Source organism: Solanum stenotomum, chromosome 11 (assembly GCF_019186545.1).
Source record: "Solanum stenotomum isolate F172 chromosome 11, ASM1918654v1, whole genome shotgun sequence".
Taxonomy (NCBI): Eukaryota; Viridiplantae; Streptophyta; class Magnoliopsida; order Solanales; family Solanaceae; genus Solanum; species Solanum stenotomum.
This window is the reverse complement of record NC_064292.1, coordinates 5908-21667: the sequence shown is the minus strand read 5'-3', so window position 1 is coordinate 21667 and position 15760 is coordinate 5908.

Genomic DNA, 15760 nt, shown 5'->3' with positions numbered 1-15760 from the left:
GTTGGAATTCTTTATCACCAAAAGAGATGGTGAGCTATAGCACACGAAAATCGGCAAAATGGGGGTTTATCTACTCTAGGGCTCGTTTTCCCTTGAAAATGGATCGTTTTGGCCGTGGGGGCCAACTGTCCCCATAGGTAAGGTCTTAACGGCCGTCCAAGTAAAGTTTTGACAAAAATGAGCTAGGAATTTCGGATCACCAAAAAATCTGTGGACTAGAGCACATGAGAATCAGTAAAATGGGGGGTTTACTTGCTCTAAGGCTCGTTTGACCCTGAAAATGGGCCATTTTGGCCGTGAGGGAAAACTGGCTCCATAGATAAGGTCTTAACGGATGTCCAGGTTAAATTTTGGAAAAATGAGGTCGGAATTCCAGATCACCAAAAAGTCTGTGGACTACAAGCACACTAAAATTGGTAAAATAGGGGGTTTACCTGCTCTAGGGTTCGTTTGACGTTGAAAATGGACCATTCTGGCCGTGAGGGACAACTAGCTCCATATGTAAGGTCTTAACGGACGTCCAAGTAATATTTTGGCAAAAATGAGGTCGGAATTTTGGATCACCAAAAAAGATGGTGACCTATAGCACATGAAAATCGGCAAAAATAGGGGTTTACCTACTCTAGGGCTCGTTTGACCTTGAAAATAGGCAATTTTGGCCGTGAGGGCCAACTGGCTCCATAGATAAGGTCTTAACGGACGTCCAGGTATAATTTTGGCAAAAATGAGGTCGGAATTTCGGATCACCAAAAATTCCGTGGACTATAGAACAAGAAAATCAGTAAAATAAGGGGTTTACCTTCTCTAGGGCTCGTTTGACCTTGAAAATGGGCCATTCTGGCCGTGAGGGCCAACTGGCTCCATATTTAAGGTCTTAACGGACGTCCAGGTTTAATTTTGGCAAAAATGAGGTCAGAATTCTTTATCACCAAAAAAGGTGGTGCCCTATAGCATACGAAAATCGGTAAAATATGGGGTTTACCTGCTCTAGGGCTTGTTTGACCTCAAAAATGGATCGTTTTGGCCGTGAGGGCCAACTGTCCCCATAGATAAGGTCTTAACGGACGTCTAGGTAAAATTATGGCAAAAATGAGCTCGGAATTCTAGATCACCAAAAAATTCATGGACTATATCACACAAAAATTGGTAAAATGGGGGGTTTACCTGCTCTAGGGCTCGTTTGACATTGAAAATGGACCATTTTGGCAATGAGGGCAAACTGGCTCCATAGAAAATGTCTTAACAGACGTCCAAGTAAAAGTTTGGCAAAAATGAGATCGAAATTCTGGATCACCAAAAAATTCGTGGACTATAGCACACGAAAATTGGTAAAACGGGGGGTTTACCTGTTCTAGGGATCGTTTGACCTTGAAAATAGGCCATTTTGGCCGTGAGGGACAACTAGCTCAATAAATAAGGTCTTAACGGACGTCCAGGTAATATTTTGGCAAAAATGAGGTCGGAATTCTGGATCACCAAAAAAGCTGTGGACTATAGGACACGAAAATCGATAAAATTGGTGGTTTACGTGCTCTTGGGTCGTTTGACTTTGAAAATGGGCCATTCTGGCCGTGAGGGCCAACTGGCTCCATAGGTAAGGACTTAACGAACGTCCAGGTAAGATTTTGGTTAAAATGAGGTCGGAATTCTTTATCACCAAAAAAGATGGTGACCTATAGCACACGAAAATTGACAAAATGGGGGTTTACCTACTTTAGGGCTCGTTTTCCCTTGAAAATGGATTGTTTTGGCCGTGAGGGCCAACTGTCCCTATAGGTAAGATCTTAATGGCGGTCTAGGTAAATTTTTATCAAAAATGAGATAGAAATTCTGGATCACCAAAAAATTCGTGGACTATAGCACACGAAAATCGTTAAAATGGGGGGTTTACATGCTCTAGGGCTCGTTTGACCTTAAAAATGGGCCATTTTGGCCGTGAGGGCAAACTGGCTCCATAGATAAGGTCTTAACAGACGTCCAGGTAAAATTTTGGAAAAAAGGTCGGAATTTCGAATCACCAAAAAATCTGTGGACTATAGCACACGAAAATTGGTATAATGGGGGGTTTACCTGCTCTAGGGATCGTTTGACCTTGAAAAAGGGCTATTTTGGCCGTGAGGGCTAACTGGCTCCATAGATAAGGTCTTAACTAATGTCCAGGTAAAATTTTGGCAAAAATGAGGTCAGAATTCTGGATCAACAAAAAATCTTTGGACTATAGCACACGAATATCGATAAAATGGAAGGTTTACCTGCTTCAGCGCTCGTTTGACATTGTAAATGGGCCATTGTGGCCGTGAGGGCCAACTGGCTCCATAGGTAAGGTCTTAACGGACGTCCAGGTAAAATTTTGGCAAAAATAAGGTCGTAATTCTTTATCACCAAAAAGAATGGTGACCTATAGCACACAAAAATTGGTAAAATGGGGGTTTACCTGCTCTAAGGCTTGTTTTCCCTTGAAAATGGATCGTTTTGGCCGTGAGAGCCAACTGTCCCCATAGGCAAGGTTTTAACGGCCGTCTAGGTAAAATTTTGATAAAAATGAGCTAGGAATACGAATCACCGAAAAATCTGTGGACTATAACACACGAAAATTGGTAAAATGGGGGGTTTACTTGCTCTAGGGCTTGTTTTACCTTGAAAATGGGCCATTGTGGCCGTGAGGGCCAACTGGTTCCATAGATAAGGTCTTAATGCACGTCCAAATAAAATTTTTGCAAAAATGAGGTCGAAATTCTGGATCACCAAAAAATTTGTGGACTATAACACACGAAAATTGGTAAAATAGGGGGTTTACCTGCTCTAGGGCTCGTTTGACGTTGAAAATGGGCAATTTTAGCCGTGAGGGCCAACTAGCTCCATAGGTAAGCTCTTAACGGACGTCCAAGTAAAATTTAGGCAAAAATGAGGTCTGAATTCAGGATCACCAGAAAAGATGGTGACCTATTGCACACGAAAATCAGCAAAATAGGGGTTTACCTACACTAGGACTCGTTGGACCTTGAAAATGGGCCATTTTGGCCGTGAGGGCAAACCGGCTACAAAGATAAGGTCTTAACGGACGTCCAGGTATAATTTTGGCAAAAATGAGGTTGGAATTTTGGATCACCAAAAAATCTGTGGACTATAGCACAAGAAAATCGGTAAAATGGGGGTTTTACCTTCTCTAGGGCTCGTTTGACCTTGAAAGTTGGCCATTCTGGCCGTGAGGGCCAACTGGCTCCATATGTATGGTCTTAACGGACGTCCAGGTTAAATTTTGGCAAAAATGAGGTCGAAATTCTTTATCACCAAAAAAGATGGTGATCTATAGCACACGAAAATCGGTAAAATGTGGGGTTTATCTGCTCTAGGGCTCGTTTGACCTCGAAAATGGATCGTTTTGGCCGTGAAAGCCAACTGTCCCTATAGATAAGGTCTTAACGAACGTCGAGGTAAAATTTTGGGAAAAATGAGCTCGGAATTTTGGATCACCAAAAAATCTATGGACTATAGCACACGAAAATCGGTAAAATGGGGGGTTTACCTGCTCTAGGGCTCGTTTGACATTGAAAATGGGCCATTTTGGCCATGAGGGCAAACTGGCTCCATAGATAAAGTCTTAACAGATGTCCAGGTAAAATTTTTGCAAAAATGAGGTCGGAATTCTGGATCACCAAAATATCCGTGGGCTATAGCACACGAAAATTGGTAATATGGAGGGTTTACCTGCTCTAGCGCTCGTTTGACCTTGAAAATGAACCATTTTGGCCGTTATGGCCAACTGGCTCCATAGAAAAGGTTTTAACGGACGTCTAGGTAAAATTTTGGAAGAAATGAAGTCGGAATTCTTTATCACCAAAAAAGATGGTGACCTAAAGCACACGAAAATTGACAAAATGTGGGGCTTACCTACTCTAAGGCTCGTTTGACCTTGAAAATGGATCGTTTTGGCCATGAGGGCCAACTGTCCCTATAGGTAAGGTCTTAACGGACGTCCACGTATAATTTATGCAAAAATGAGGTTGGAATTCCGGATCACCAAAAAATCAGTGGATTATAGAACACGAAAATCGGTAAAATGTGGGGTTTACCTGCTCTAGGGCTCGTTTGACCTTGAAAATGGGCCATTTTGGCCGTGAGGGCCAACTGGCTCCATAGATAAGGTCTTAACGGACGTCCAGGAAAATTTTTGGCAAAAATTATGTTTGAATTCTTGATCACCAAAAAATCTGTGGACTATAGCACACGAATATCAGTAAAATAGGGGGTTTACCTACTCTAGAGCTCGTTTGACCTTGTAAATGGGCCATGAGGGCCAACTGGCTACATAGGTAAGGTCTTAACGGACGTCCAAGTAAAATTTTGGCAAAAATAAGGTCGAAATTCTTTATCACCAAAAAAGATGGTGACCTATAGCACAGAAATATTGGTAGTACGGGAGGTTTACCTACTCTAGGGCTCGTTTGGCCTTGAAAATGGGCCATTTTGGCCGTTAGAGCCAACTTGCTCCACAGATAAGGTCTTAACGGACGTCTAGGTAAAATTTTGGTTAAAATGAGGTCGGAATTCGTTATCACCAAAAAAGATGGTGACCTATAGCATACGAAAATTGGCGAAATGTGGGGTTTACCTGCTCTAAGGCTCGTTTGACCTTGAAAATGGATCGTTTTGGCCATGAGGGCAAACTGGCTCCATAGATAAGGTCTTAACGATCGTTGATGTAATATTTTGGCAAATATGAGGTCGGAATTCCGGATCACCAAAAAATTTGTAGGCTATAGCACACGAAAATTTTTAATATGGGGGGTTTACCTGCTCTAGGGCTCGTTTGACCTTGAAAATGGGCCATTTTGGCCGAGAGGGCCAACTGGCTCCATAGATAAGGTCTTAACGGACGTCCAAGTAAAATTTTGGCAAAAATGAGGTCGGAATTTTGGATCACCAAAAAATCCGTGTACTATAGCACACGAAAATCGGTAAAATATAGGGTTTACCTACTCTAGGGCTCATTTGACGTTGAAAATGGACCATTCTGGCCGTGAGAACCAACTAGCTCCATAGGTAAGGTTTTAACGAACGTCAAAGTAAAATTTTGGCAAAAATGAGGTCGGAATTCTGGATCACCAAAAAAGATGGTGACCTATAGCACACGAAAATTGGCAAAATAGGTGTTTACCTACTCTAGGGCTTGTTTGACTTTGAAAATGGGACATTTTGGCCGTGAGGGCCAACTGGCTCCATAGATAAGGTCTTAACGGACGTCCAGGTATAATTTTGGCAAAAATGAGGTCAGAATTTCGGATCACCAAAAAACCGTGGATGATAGCACAAAAAAATTGGTAAAATGAGGGGTTTACATTCTCAAGGGCTCGTTTGACATTGAAAATGGGTCATTCTGGCCGTGAGGGCCAACTGGCTCCGTATGTAAGGTCTTAACCGACGTCCAGGTTAAATTTTGGCAAAAATGAGGTCAGAATTCTTTATCACCAAAAATGATGGTGACCTATTGCAGACGAAAATCAGTAAAATGTGGGGCTTACCTGCTCTAGGTCTCGTTTGACCTCGAAAATGGATCGTTTTGGCCGTGAGGGCCAACTATCCCCATAGATAAGGTCTTAACAGACGTCCAGGTAAAATTTTGGCAAAAATGAGCTCAAAATTCCTGATCACCAAAAAATCCGTGGACTATAGCACACGAAAAATTAGTAAAACAGGGGGTTTACCTGCTCTAGGGATCGTTTGACCTTGAAAATGGGCCATTTTGGCCGTGAGGGCAAACTAGCTCCATAAATAAGGTCTTAACGGACGTCCAGGTAATATTTTGCAAAAATGAGGTCGAAATTCTGGATCACCAAAAAATCAAAGGACTATAGGACACGAAAATTGGTAAAATGGGCGGTTTACCTGCTCTAGGGCTCGTTTGACCTTGAAAATGGGTCATTTTGGCCGTGAGGGCCAACTCGCTCCATAGATAAGGTCTTAGAGAACGTCCAGGTAAAATTTAGGTAAAAATGAGGTCGGAATTCTGGATCACCAAAAAATATGTGGACTATAGCACACGAAAATCGATAAAATGGGGGGTTTACCTGCTCTTGGGCTCGTTTAACTTGGAAGATGGGTCATTCTGGCCATGAGGGCCAATTGGCTCCATAGGTAAGGACTTAACGGTCGTCCAGGTAAAATTTAGGCAAAAATGAGGTTGGAATTCTTTATCACCAAAAAAGATGGTGACCTATAACACACGAAAATCAGCAAAGTGAGGGTTTACCTGCTTTAGGACTCGTTTTACCTTGAAAATGGATCGTTTTGACCGTGATGGCCAATTTTCCCCATAGGTAATGTCTTTAGGGCCGTCCAGGTAAAATTTTGACAAAAATAAGCTAGGAATTTCGGATCACCAAAAAATCTGTCGACTAATGCACACGAAAATCGGTAAAATGGGGGGTTTACTTGCTCTTGGGCTCGTTTGACCTTGAAAATGGGCCATTTTGGTCGTGAGGGCAAACTGACACCATAGGTAAGGACTTAACGGACGTCTAGGTAATATTTTGACAAAAATGAGGTCGGAATACTTTATCACCAAAAAAGATGGTGACCCATAGCACACGAAAATCAGTAAAATGGGGGTTTCCCTGCTCTAGGTTCATTTTCCCTTGAAAATGGAATGTTTTGGCCGTGAGGGCCAACTGTCCCCATAGGTAAGGTCTTAATGGCCATCCAGGTAAAATTTTGACAAAAATGAGCTTGGAATTTCGGATCACCAAAAAATATGTGGACTATAGCACACGAAAATCAGTAAAATGGAGGGGTTTACCTAGTCTAAGACTCGTTTGACCTTGAAAAGGGGCCATTTTGGCCGTGAGGGAAAACCTGCTCCATAGATAAGGTCTTAACGGACGTCCACGTAAAATTTTTGCAAAAATGAGGTCGGAATTCTGTATCACCAAAAAATCAGTGGACTATAGCACACAAAAATCGATAAAATAGGGGGTTTACCTGCTGTAGGGCTCGTTTGACGTATAAAATGGACCATTCTGGCTGTGAGGGTCAACTAGCTCTATAGATAAGGTCTTAACGGACGCCCAAGAAAATTTTTGGAAAAAATGAGATCGGAATTCTTTATCACCAAAAAAGATGGTGACCTATAGCACACGAAAATCGGCAAAATAGGGGTTTACCTACTCTAGGGTTCGTTATCCCTTGAAAATGGATCGTTTTGGCCGTGAGGGCCAACTATCTCCTTAGGTAAGGTCTTAACGGCCATCCAAGTTAAATTTTGACAAAAATGAGCTAGGAATTCCGGATCACCAAAAAATCTGTGGACTATTAGCACATGAAAATTGGTAAAATGGGGGGTTTACCTGCTCTAGGGCTCGTTTGACCTTGAAAATGGGCCATTTTGGCCTTGAGGGCAAACTGGCTCCATAGATAAGGTATTAACGGATGTCCAGGTAAAATTTTGGCAAAAATGAGGTCGGAATTCCGAATCACCAAAAATTCTGTCGACTATATAGCACACGGAAATTGGTAAAATAGGGGGTTTACCTGTCCTAGGGCTCGTTCGACTTTGAAAATTGTCCATTTTGGCCGTGAGGGCCAACTGGTTCCATAGATAAGGTTTTAACGGACGTCCAAGTAAAATTTTGACAAAAATGAGGTCGAAATTCTGGATCACCAAAAAATCCGTGTACTATAGCACACGAAAATCGGCAAAATAGGGGGTTTACATGCTATAGGGCTCGTTTGACGTTGAAAATGAGACCATTTTGGCCGTGAGGACCAACTAGCTCTATAGGTAAGGTTTTAATGGACGTCCAAGTAAAATTTTGGCAAAAATGAGGTCGGAATTCTGGATCACCAAAAAAGATGGTGACCTATAGCACACGAAAATTGTCAAAATAGGTGTTTAGCTACTCTAGGGCTTGTTTGACTTTGAAAATGGGACATTTTGGCCGTGAGGGCCAACTGTCTCCATAGATAAGGTCTTAACGGACGTCCAGGTATAATTTTGGCAAAAATGAGGTTGGAATTTCGGATCACCAAAAAATCGTGGACGATAGCACAAGAAAATCGGTAAAATGAGGGGTTTACCTTCTCTAGGGCTCGTTTGAATTTGAAAATGGGTCATACTGGCCGTGAGGGCCAACTGGCTCCATATGTAAGGTCTTAACGGACGTCCAGGTTAAATTTTGGCAAAAGTGAGGTCGAAATTCTTTATCACCAAAAAATATGGTGACCTATAGCACACGAAAATTGGTAAAATGGGGGGTTTACCTGCTCTAGGGCTTGTTTGACATTGATAATGGACCATTTTGGCTATGAGGGCAAACTGGCTCCATAGATAATGTCTTAACAGACCTACAGGTAAAAGTTTGGCAAAAATGAGGTCGGAATTCCGGATAACCCAAAAATCTGTGGACTTTAGCACACGAAAATTGGTAATATGGGGGGTTTGCCTGCTCTAGGGCTCGTTTGACATTGAAAATGGGCCATTTTGGCCGTGAGGGCCAACTGGCTCCATAGATAAGGTCTTTACGAACGTCCAGGTAAGATTTTGGCAAAAATGAGGTTGGAATTCTTTATCACCAAAAAAGATGGTGACCTATAACACACGAAAATTGGCAAAATGGGGAGGTGGGGTTTACCTGCTCTAGGGATCGTTTGACCTTGACAATGGATCATTTTGGCCGTGGGGGCCAACTTGCTCCATATATAAGGCCTTAACGGATGTTCAGGTATAATTTTGGCGAAAATGAGGTCGGAATTTCGGATCACTAAAAAATTTGTAGACTATAGCACAAGAAAATCGATAAAATAGGCGGGTTTACCTTCTCTAGGGCTCGTTTTACCTTGAAAATGGACCATTCTGGCCGTGAGGGCCAACTGGCTGCATAGGTAAGGTCTTAACGGACTTCCAGATATAATATTGGCAAAAATAAGGTCTGAATTCTTTATCACCAAAAAAAATGGTAACCTATAGTACACGAAAATCGGCAAAATAGGGGGTTTACCTTCTCTAGGGCTCATTTGACCTCGAAAATGGATCGTTTTGGCCGTGAGGGCTAACTGTCCCCATAGATAAGGTCTTAACAGACGTTCAGGTAAAATTTTGGCAAAAATGAGCTCAAAATTCCGAATCACCAAAAAATCCATGGACTATAGCACACGAAAAATTGGTAAAACGGGGGGTTTACCTGCTCTAGGGATCATTTGACCTTGAAAATGGGCCATTTTGGCCGTAAAGGCAAACTAGCTCTATAAATAAGGTCTTAACGGACGTCCAGGTAATATTTTGGCAAAAATGAGGTCAAAATTTTGGATCACCAAAAAATCAGAGGTCTATAGAACCCGAAAATTGGTAAAATTGGGGGTTTACCTGCTCTAGGGCTTGTTTGACCTTGAAAATGGGTCATTTTGGCCGTGAGGGCCAACTCGCTTCATAGATAAGGTCTTAAAGAACGTCCAGGTAAAATTTAGGCAAAAATGAGGTTGGTATTCTGGATCACCAAAAAATATGTGGACTATAGCACAGGAAAATCGATAAAATGGGGTGCTTACCTGCTCTTGGGCTCGTTTAACTTTGAAGATGGGTCATTCTGACCGTGACGGACAATTGGCTCCATAGGTAATGACTTAATGGACGTCCAGGTAAAATTTAGGCAAAAATGAGGTCGGAATTCTTTATCACCAAAAAAGATGGTGACCTATAACACACGAAAATTGGCAAAATGGGGGTTTACCTGCTATAGGGCTCGTTTTACCTTGAAAATGGATCGTTTTGACCATGAGGGCCAACTTTCTCCATAGGTAAGGTCTTAACGGCCGTCCAAGTAAAATTTTGACAAAAATGAGCTAGGAATTCCGGATCACCAAAAAATTCGTGGACTATAGCACACGAAAATCGGTAAAATGGGGGGTTTACTTGCTATTGGGCTCGTTTGACCTTGAAAATAAGCCATTTTTGCCGTGTGGGAAAACTGGCTCCATAGATAAGGTCTTAACGGACGTCCAGGTAAAATTTTGGCAAAAATGAGGTCGGAATTCTGGATCAACAAAAAATCTGTGGACTATAGCACACGAAAATCTGTAAAATGGGGGGTTTACCTACTCTTGGGCTCGTTTTACTTTGAAAATGAACCATTCTGGCCGTGAGGGCCAATTGCCTCCATAGGTAAGGACTTTATGAATGTCCATGCAAAAGTTTGGTAAAAATGAGGTCGGAATTCCTTATCACCATAAAAGATGATGACCTATAGCACACGAAAATCAGCAAAATGGGGGTTTACCTGCTATAGGGCTCGTTTTACATTGAAATTGGATCGTTTTGGCCGTGAGGGCGAACTGTCCCCATAGGTAAGGTCTTAACGGCCGTCCAGGTAAAATTTTGACAAAAATGAGCTAGTAATTCTGTATCACCAAAAAATTTGTGGACTATAGCACACGAAAATCAATAAAATGGGGGGTTTACCTGCTCGTTGGCTCGTTTGACCTTTAAAAAGGGGTCATTCTGGCTGTGAGGCTAAAATGGCTCCATATATAAGGTCTTAACGAACGACCAGGTATAATTTTGGCAAAAATGAGGTCGGAATTTTGGATCACCAAAAAATTAGTGGACTATAACACATGAAAATTGATAAAATGGGGTTTTACCTTCTGTAGGGCTCGTTTGACCATGAAAATGGGCCATTCTGGCCGTGAGGGCCAACTGGCTCCATATGTAAGGTATTAACGGACGTCCAGGTTAAGTATTGGCAAAAATAAGGTCAGAATTCTTTATCACCGCAAAAAATGGTGACCTATAGCACACGAAAATACGTAAAATGGGGGGTTTACCAGCTTTTGGGCTCGTTTAACCTTGAAAATGGATCGTTTTGGCCGTATGGGCCAACTGTCCCCACAGATAAGGTCTTAAAGGACTTCTAGGTAAATTTTAGCAAAAATGAGGTCGAAATTCTGGATCACCAAAAAATATGTGGACTATAGCATACGAAAATTGGTTAAATGAGGGGTTTACCTACTCTAGAGCTCGTTTGACCTTGAAAATGGGCCATACTGGCTGTGAGGGACAACTGGCTCCATAGGTAAGGACTTAACGGACGTCTAGGTAAAATTTTGGCAAAAATGAGGTCGGAATACTTTATCACCAAAAAAGATGGTGACCTATATAGCACACGAAAATCGGTAAAATGGGGGTTTACCTGCTCTAGGCTCGTTTTCCATTGAAAATGGAATGTTTTGGCCGTGAGGGCCAATTGTCCCCATAGGTAAGGTCTTAACGGCCATCCAGGTAAAATTTTGACAAAAATGCGCTTGGAATTTTGGATCACCAAAAAATCTATGGACTATAGCACACGAAAATCAGTAAAATGGGGGGTTTACCTGCTCTAGGGCTCGTTTGACCTTGTAAATGGGCCATTCTGGCCGTGAGGTCCACCTGGCTCCATAGGTAAGGATTTAACGGAAGTGTAGGTAAAATTTTGGCAAAAATGAGGTCGGAATACTTTATCACCAAAAAAAATGGTGACCTATAGCATACGAAAATTGGTAAAATGGGGGTTTACCTGCTCTAGGCTCGTTTTCCCTTGAAAATGGAATATTTTGGCCGTGAGGGCCAACTGTCCCCATAGGTAAGGTCTTAACGGGCATCCCTGTAAAATTTTGACAAAAATGAGCTTGGAATTCTAGATAACCAAAAAATCTGTGGACTATAGCACACGAAAATTAGTAAAATGGGAGGTTTACCTGCTCTAGGGATCGTTTACCTTGAAAATGGGTCATTTTGGTCGTGAGGGCAAACTAGATCCATAAATAAGGTCTTAACGGACGTCCAGGTAACATTTTGGCAAAAATAAGGTCGAAATTCCGGATCACAAAAAAATCAGAGGACTAAAGCACACGAAAATTAGTAAAATGGGGGGTTTAGCTGCTCTAGGGCTCGTTTGACCTCAAAAATGGATCGTTTTGGCCGTGAGGGCCAACTATCCCCATTGATAAGGTCTTAAAAGACGTCCAAGTAAATTTTTGGCAAAAATGAGTTTGAAATTCCGGATCACCAAAAAATCCGTGGATTATAGCACACAAAAAATTAGTAAAACGGGGGGTTTACCTGCTCTAGGGATCGTTTGACCTTGAAAATGGGTCATTTTGGCCATGAGGGCAAACTAGCTCCATAAATAAGGTCTTAACGGACGTCCAAGAAACATTTTGGCAAAAATGAGGTCGAAATTCTGGATCACCAAAAAATCAGAGGACTATAGCATACGAAAATTGGTAAAATGGGGGGTTTACCTGCTCTAGGGCTCGTTTGACCTTGAAAATGGGCCATTTTGGCCGTGAGGGCCAACTCGCTCCATAGATAAGGTCTTAAAGAACGTCCAGGTAAAATTTAGGGTAAAATGAGGTCGGAATTCTGGATCACAAAAAAATCTGTAGACTATAGCACACAAAAATCGGTAAAATGGGGGGTTTACTTGCTCTTGGGCTCGTTTAACTTTGAAAATGGGCCATTCTGGTCGTGAGGGCCAACTGGCTCCACAGTTAAGGACTTAACGGACGTCCAAGTAAAATTTTGGCAAAAATGAGGTCGGAATTCTCTATCACCAAAAAAGATGGTGACCTATAACACACGAAAATTGGTAAAATAGGGGTTTACCTGCTCTAGGGTTCGTTTTACCTTCAAAATGGATTGTTTTGACCGTGAGGGACAACTTTCCCCATAGTTAAAATTTTGGCAAAAACGAGGTCAAAATTCTTGATCACTAAAATAAAATGATGACCTATAGCACACAAAATTCGTCAAAATGGGAGGTTTACCTGCTCTAGGGTTCGTTTGACCTTGAAAATGGATCTTTTTCGCCGTGAGGGCCAACTGTCCCCATAGGTAAGGTCTTAACGGACGCCCAGGTAAAATTTTTGCAAAAATAAGGTCGTAATTCTGGATCACCAAAAAATCCGTAGACTATAACACATGAAAATTGGTAAAATGGGGGGTTTACATAGTCTAGGGCTCGTTTGACCTTGAAAATGGGCCATTTTGGCCATGAGGGCAAACTGGCTCCAAAGATAAGGTCTTAACGGACGTCCAGGTAAAATTTTGGCAAAAATGAGGTCGGAATTCTGGATCACCTAAAAATTCGTGGACTATAGCACACGAAAAATCGGTAAAATGGGGGGTTTACCTCCTGTAGGGCTCGTTTGACCTTGAAAATGCTCCAATCTTGCCGTGAGTGCCAACTGGCTCCATAGATAAAGTCTTAACAGACGTCTAGGTAAAGTTTTTGCAAAAATGAGGTCGAAATTCTGGATCACCAAAAAGGATGGTGACCTTTAGCACACGAAAATCTGCAAAATAGGGGGGTTTACCTGCTCTAGGGCTCGTTTGACCTTGAAAATGGGTCATTTTGTCCGTGAGGGCCAACTTGCTCCATAGATAAGGTCTTAAAGAACGTCCAGGTAAAATTTAGGGAAAAATGTGGTCGGAATTCTGGATCACCAAAAAATCTGTGGACTATAGCACACGAAAATCGTTAAAATGGGGTGTTTACCTGCTTTTGGGCTCGTTTAACTTTGAAAATGGGTCATTCTGGCCGTGAGGGCCAATTGGCTCCATAGGTAAGGACTAAACGGACGTCCAAGTAAAATTTTGGCAAAAATGAGGTCAGAATTCTCTATCACCAAAAAAGATGGTGACCTATAACACACGAAAATCGGTAAAATAGGGGTTTACCTGGTCTAGTGTTCGTTTTACCTTCAAAATGGATCGTTTTGACCGTGAGGGCCAACTTTCCCCATATGTAAAATTTTGGCAAAAACGAGGTCGAAATTCTTTATCACCAAAAAATATGGTGACCTATAGCACACGAAAATTGGTAAAATGGGGGGTTTACCTGCTCTAGGGCTTGTTTGACATTGATAATGGACCATTTTGGCTATGAGGGCAAACTGGCTCCATAGATAATGTCTTAACAGACGTACAGGTAAAAGTTTGGCAAAAATGAGGTCGGAATTCCGGATAACCCAAAAATCTGTGGACTTTAGCACACGAAAATTGGTAATATGGGGGGTTTGCCTGCTCTAGGGCTCGTTTGACATTGAAAATGGGCCATTTTGGCCGTGAGGGCCAACTGGCTCCAAAGATAAGGTCTTAACGGACGTCCAGGTAAAATTTTGGCAAAAATGAGGTCGGAATTCTGGATCACCTAAAAATTCGTGGACTATAGCACACAAAAAATCGATAAAATGGGGGGTTTACCTCCTCTAGGGCTCGTTTGACCTTGAAAATTCTCCAATCTAGCCGTGAGTGCGAACTGGCTCCATAGATACAGTCTTAACAGACGTCTAGGAAATGTTTTTGCAAAAATGAGGTCGAAATTCTGGATCACCAAAAAAGATGGTGACCTATAGCACACGAAAATCGGCAAAATGGGGGGTTTACCTGCTCTAGAGCTCGTTTGACCTTGAAAATGGGCCATTTTGGCTGTCAGGGCCAACTGGCTCCATAGATAAATTCTTAACGGACGTCCAGGTATAATTTTGGCAAAAATGAGGTTCGGAATTCTGGATCACCAAAAAATGCGTGGACTATAGCACACGAGAATTAGAAAAATGGGGGGTTTACCTTCTCTAGGGCTCGCTCAACCTTGAAAATGGGCCATTTTGGCTGTGAGGGCCAACTGACTCCATCTGTAAGGTCTTAACGGACGTCAAGGTAAAATGTTGGCAAAAATGATGTCGAATTTCTTTATCACCAAAAAAGATGGTGACCTATAGCATACGAAAATTAGCAAAATGGGGGGTTTACCTGCTCTAGGGCTCGTTTGACCTTGAAAATGGATCGTTTTGGCCGTGAGGGCTAACTGTCCCCATAGGTAAGGTCTTAACGGATGTCCAACTAAAATTTTAGCAAGAATGAGGTCGTAATTCTGAATTGCCAAAAAATTCGTGGACTATAGCACACGAAAATCGGTAAAATGAGGGGTTTACCTGCACTAGGGTTCCTTTGACTTTGAAAATGCGCCATTTTGGCCGTGAGGGCTATCTAGCTCCATAGATAAGGTATTAACGAACGTCCAACTAAAATTTTGGCAAAAATGAGATCGGAATTCTTGATCACCAAAAAAGATGGTAACCTATAGCCCATGAAAATTGGCAAAATGGGGGGTTTACCTTCTCTAGGGCTCGTTTGACGTTGAAAATGGATCATTTTGGCTGTGAGGGCCAATTGTCCCCATAGGTAAGATCTTAATGGACGTCTAGGTAAAATTTTGGCAAATATGAGGTCGGAATTTAGGATCACCAAAAAATCTGTGGACTATAGCATACGAAAATTGGTAAAATAGGGGGTTTACCTGCTCTAGGGCTTGTTTGACCTTGAAAATGGGCCATTTTGGACGTGAGGGAAAATTGGACCATAGATAAGGTCTTAACGGACGTCCAGGTAAAATTTTGGCAAAAATAATGTCGGAACTCCGGATCACAAAAAAATCCGCAGACAATAGCACACGAAAATTGGTAAAATTGGCAGTTTACCTATTCTAGTGCTCGTTCGACCTTGAAAATGGGTTATTTTGGACGTGAGGGCCAGCTGCTCAAGTCTTATCGGACGTCTACGTAAAGTTTTTGCAAAAAAGAGGTTGGAATTCTGGATCACCAAAAAAAAATGGTGACCTATAGCACACGAAACCGGCAAACTGGGGGGGGGGTTTACCTGCTCTAGGGCTCGTTTGACCTTGGAAATGGGCCATTTTGGCCGTGTGGGCCAACTGGCTCCATATATAAG